Below are 6,000 nucleotides of genomic sequence, written 5' to 3' on the forward strand. Positions count from 1 at the left end.
GTTTAAATTGAAGTGTTTCCGGTAATAATGGTCCGGTGTTCTTATTAGCGAGGTCACATTCTACCACTATGTTAGTGATCTTGCATATTCATATCAGGCAAAGATTTCATTTACCATTCCAGATGGGGGAGAGGCAGTACCAAGGGACCAGAAGTTGCCATGCAACCATATATGGCCGATCAAGATGAGCAGGATCCTGTTCTAGCCTCTCAGTAAGACAGCTACCAGACTTGTCTATGATTGTTCCTTAATCCCATCTGTCAATATTTGACCAAGCAACGCCACTTTGTAGTCCAGTGGTGGTTTATATTACCGAACACTACCCGACAGTAAGCACCCAATAGGGACAACGACCAGCAGACTATAGAACGACTGGTCTCTCAGCTGAATGCGAAAGTCTCTCAACGTTTGCAAGTCTTTTTTCACCAGTCTTTGATGCGGAAATAGTCTCCGTGTGTCATATTTAATCCAAGTCTACGGTGTTATTTCTCTTGTAGTGAAAGTCGAGGCTGTTTCCGAGTTTTCTACTTCAGACAGCGATTGAAGCAGGATCACACCTGCCACTCTCAATTCCCCATGCCGCTCAGACACGTGGTACGGTAAACCATTGTCGTGCTAGCTTGTCCAGATGCTTCAGGAAAGCTCAGAGAGTGATATTATTCTAGACAAGTATGTAAGCGTTTAATCTAATTATGTTTTTTTGTGTGTATCAACCATAATCTATGGGCATGAGCATGGAGGAATTGGTTTCGGTTGGCTACACTGGAAATTAAATTTCGTTCACGCAAAAACAAAGCCTGTGCAATCGCTTTGACTGCCTAGCGTGACGTCATATGGGTGCTTTGTCGCGGAGCTGAAACTCCCGTCCCAGAAGATTGTACATAACGCGGCACCAGATTGACGTAATTGGGTCGGAAGACATTTGAATTGTTCAAATGCAGCTATAGTTAGCTTGTGTTCTGTTTTTGCCTCTTGTAAGAGATGAGTGAATATATAGCGTTAAAGAATACCTAGTCTCGGGGATACCCCACACCCCCACATCCCTACACCCCCACACCCCCACACCACGACACCCCATCCCCCAACAGATTCCATTGAGCATAACAAGCTAAATAACACTGGCAGGTATATGAAACAATTACTGAATACCAACGATGACTTTGTTCTGCTTAAAGCAATACAACACTGATAGGGTCCAGTACAAGGTCGAACGTCCAGTATATTGCCCTGATCAATATAAAATAACTCTACTACTCTCTGTCTATTGCTGATTTTCATTTTGAAATTCGATATTTATTGTGCTACATAATTATACATCTCAAGGCACAATAGTGTGTCGACGAGCTCCATTAACGACCAATATAGCGGACTCAGTTGAATGAATACAATAGTTCTATAGTAGAAACAGAAATGATTCACTGTCTAGGGCGGTAAACTGTTGAAATGTATATTAACAAACTGTAAATGTAAATTACCAGGTCACGGGTTTTTGAGTTCTTTGAACCAGTGTGGTTGAGTTCCGAGCATGATCGGCCCACATTAATATAGTCCTACAATTCCTGTATTGAAGGTGAGAGTGGTACACATACATGACTGTCTCACACGAGGGTTGACTTCAGTTTTCCAATTGTCCTGCAACATTTCGTCAGCTCCTGCCTGTGTCGTTTACATTTCAAAACATTTGAAGTACTAGTATGATGCTTATAAAAAAATATAGAACTTTTTTATTATACTTCCCACCTTCTTAAATGCCACTCAAAGATTGCAGAGGGTATCGCACTCCCAGTTAATCGTTGTTTGATCAAGATCACAACATTCAAGACTTTAGTGAAGTTTTCAAATTTCTATTATTTCAAATAAAAAGCTTTTCAAATATTAGGGTGGCATTTGATAACTTATCTGGTGCAATAACTCAGTTTGACTTGTACCATATAATATCGTGGGTGGTTTAAGTCACCTTCACCGTCACCCCACCTGTCTTCCCAACTACAATCTACCTCCACCGTTCACCGTCACCCCACCTGTCTTCTCCTCTACAATATACCTCCACCGTTCACCGCCACCCCACCTGTCTTCTCCTCTACAATCTACCTTCACCGTTCACCTTCACCCCACCTGTCTTCTCCTCTACAATCTACCTCCAACGTTCACCGTCACACACCTGTCTTCTCCTCTACAATCTACCTCCAACGTTCACCTTCACCCCACCTGTATTTCCTCAACAATTTACCTCCACCGTTCACCTTCACCCCACCTGTCTTCCCCTCTACAATCTACCTCCACCGTTCACCTTCACCCCACCTGTCTTCTCCTCTACAATATACCTCCACCGTTCACCTTCACCCCACCTGTCTTCTCCTCTACAATATACCTCCACCGTTCACCGTCACCCCACCTGTCTTCTCCTCTACAATCTACCTCCAACGTTCACCGTCACCCCACCTGTCTTCTCCTCTACAATCTACCTTCACCGTTCACCTTCACCCCACCTGTCTTCTCCACTACAATCTACCTCCACCGTTCACCGTCACCCCACCTGTCTTCTCCTCTACAATATACCTTCACAGTTCACCGTCACCCCAGCTGCCTTATCCTCTACAATATACCTCCACCGTTCACCTTCACCCCACCTGCCTTATCCTCTACAATCTACCTCCACCGTTCACCTTCACCCCACTTGTATTTCCTCAACAATCTGCCTCCACCGTTCACCTTCACCCCACCTGTCTTCCCATCTACAATCTACCTCCACCGTTCACCTTCACCCCACCTGTCTTCTCCTCTACAATATACCTCCACCGTTTACCGTCACCCCACCTGTCTTCTCCTCTACAATATACCTCCACCGTTCACCGCCACCCCACCTGTCTTCTCCTCTACAATCTACCTTCACCGTTCACCGTCACCCCACCTGTCTTCTCCTCTACAATATACCTCCACCGTTCACCGTCACCCCACCTCTCTTCTCCTCTACAATATACCTCCACAGTTCACCGTCACCCCACCTCTCTTCCCCTCTACAATATACCTTCACCGTTCACCGTCACCCCACCTGTCTTCCCATATACAATCTACCTCCACCGTTCACCGTCACCCCACCTGTCTTCCCCTCTACAATATACCTCCACCGTTCACCTTCACCCCACCTGTCTTCCCCTCTACAATCTACCTCCACCGTTCACCGTCACCCCAGCTGTCTTCCCATCTACAATATACCTTCACCGTTCACCGTCACCCCACCTGTCTTCCCATCTAAAATATACCTCCAACGATCTTCCAACCCGTCTTCCCGTTAGTCCGACCTTGTACGTAGCATGTGAAGTACACCGTCGCTTGCCTCTCAGTCCTGTGAACTACGTCGCCTTCATCTACGTCCGACCTTGTTAGTATTATTTGAGCCACATAAAATAAACCAACGGCTGCCTCTCCGTCCAGCTTGTAGCTCCCATTCCAAGTGATCCATCGCCTCCCACTCAGTCCAACCCTTAAAGTCCCATTAGAAGTGAACCATCGCTTGCCCACCAAGGGAGATTTTATCTGAAGTGCACAATAGTCCTTCTTCTCATACCAGCACATCCAAGGTTCTTTTGAAGTAAGACACACAATGACGCCACCGTAGCAAGACTTCTGTGAAGTAAACCCGTGTCTGATCCCACAGCCCCCCTCAGCACCCCTCCTTTCCCCACCTTCAGCACCCCTTACACTTTCTCTGAAGTACAACCCCTCTGTCCCCGCCCCTGTCACGGAAATACCTTGTGTACTTCATGGCCTACTCCAGTGCGAGGACTCGGCAACCTCCGGATCAATGGCCGTCCACGTCAATGCAACCTTGTACTCTCGTTCTGTCATGGCACACTTATATCTCCATATCTGTCTATTCGTGATGAATTTTACATGTACCACTCCATATCTGTTTCCCTGGTTGTCCATGAGGCGGACTACATGGTATGTGGTGTTAAGGTGGACACTGTCTGTGTAGTAGACACTGCCGACACATGCGACGTGCCGGGTCTTATTGACGTATTTATTTAACCTTACAGGTACATAGTGAACGGATGTGTTTCCTATCGATGTTTCCACAATGACGCCGTGTATGTTGAAATATACTGCGCCGCCGACGACGCCAACAACTGCGAATACACATTTCCAGGGTGCGTTTACATATAGACCGAGGGACAAAAGAACACACACATACATGGCTGATGTCGGCCCAATATGAAACAAACAATAAATAGTTATTCAATAATGATGTATCTGATATGGGTATCGAAGCTGTGGTTCTGGCCCAAGTCTGCTGTGTTCCGGGGCTGTTTACCCGGTAAGGAATAGTTACCTTCGTATAGACAACCTAACGTATAGACAACCTTCGTATAGACAACCTAACATATAGACAACCTTCGTATAGACAACCTAACGTATAGACAACCTTCGTAATTGTTTAGTCCAATCCGATATTTGAAAGCATAAATTCTTGTGCATTGCAGATTTCAAATTGACACAGACCCGCTGCAGAAACATTACATTATACAAATGCAGTACAGGTTTCCGTGTTAAGTAATAGTTGACGCTTGCTGTATCCCCCTGTTCAGCAATACAGGCCATTATATGGCCCGTAACACCGAATGACACAGAAATCCTGTTTGACACTATTCAATGCCGATGAGAGCAATCAATATATCTACACAAAGTTATTTATGTGGCTAGCCCGGGGGATACTTGGGGTATTCCATAACAAAATTAACTAAATTACGAACCTGTTTTCTCGCGTCCGTTAAGGGATCCTACTAGTCCAACCCAACAAGTGCTGTGGGTGCCGTGCTGAGCCCTGAGGACTTCCAACATGAACCGTGTGGTCCCTGGACCAGAGTTCCTCACCTGACTCTCCCCACAGAGGCCACTATGTATACACTGTATCTGTCGTGTGTTCTAGTATCCCACATCAACACCGTAATCCGTGTCTCGGTGACTGTGGCAGTGCCTATCAGTGACTGTGGCAGTGAGTCGGCTCTATGTGCCGTTACACCACCGCTCCCTGTGCTAGTCCAGTGCGTGCTCCGAGCTTAAAGGCTCATCAATACGATACAATATTAATTGGAAATGATTACTATGTTACGTGCGCGGCCTCCTGGACAGACATTGATTGTCGCAAAGCTCCTGCTCTACTTGGCGACAAGAAATACGTTTGGCTCATTTAACATGTTTAGAATAATTTTCGATTGATATTTTTGAACTGGATTCGAAATAATTACACGAGTGGTTTGTTTTTGGTGTTTATTCATTTAACACGGTTTTTACCTACGAAACAGATGCTGATTTTTGTGAAATAGCCCAAACTGATTGTCAGTCACGTGACTTCCGGTACATCCGGTCACGCCACACGGTGTGAGGTTGTCATTGATCTAGTTACGTTATATAATGCCGGTGGTAAAATAAACAAGAGTTGTTCCCTAGGCCACGTCAGGAGCGACCGTAACTTGAGAACATCACCGATATGATCTGAGGTGGGGGTCGACACGCCGGTAACCACCTTCACGTTGCGCGTTAATGATCATAACGTAGCCGCGATCGACAACCACACCAGCGTGATATCTTCGGTCATTTGGCACTGAGGGGTGCATACTGATGGTAAGGGGAGATTCGCCAACTTTACATCCAGTGACATGTATGCAAATGTCCGATCAATTAATACTGAAATTGTTTTATCTCACGTGCGTCTATTGGCATACATGAGCAAGACTCAAGCTTCTGATAATTGTGGTGTTTTTTAAACATAGTCTTTAAATAATATTTCATCTTTGATGGGAAGCGCCTCTCAACACCTGCTTATCACACATGAAGTGGCTTTGGTGAAATAGGATTAGCAAGCGAGGTTTGATGGGAAAGAGTGAGCTGTGTTTGGAGGAAGTGTGTGGTTCAGTTTGTTGGGGTTTTGGCCCATGGGATTTGGGTTTGCAGGGACTGATTCCTGTGTTTTGGTTTGCAGGGATGAGTGAGGAAAGT

General features: G+C 45.6%; 1 protein-coding gene across 1 annotated transcript in view; it reads right to left on the minus strand.

Annotated features, from left to right (window-relative positions):
- LOC124284924 (muscarinic acetylcholine receptor M1-like) overlaps positions 1–5,083 on the minus strand; it is a 232,592-nt gene extending 227,509 nt beyond the window's left edge. Inside the window, exon 1 of the mRNA XM_046721054.1 lies at positions 4,755–5,083. The gene's annotated coding sequence lies outside the window, so the exon portion shown is untranslated. The remainder of the gene's footprint in view (positions 1–4,754) is intronic.
- Between the last annotated feature and the right edge of the window lie 917 nt (positions 5,084–6,000).

The sequence above is a fragment of the Haliotis rubra genome, unplaced genomic scaffold, assembly GCF_003918875.1.
Source record: "Haliotis rubra isolate DU_JTF1 unplaced genomic scaffold, ASM391887v1 Scf348, whole genome shotgun sequence".
NCBI lineage: Eukaryota > Metazoa > Mollusca > Gastropoda > Lepetellida > Haliotidae > Haliotis > Haliotis rubra.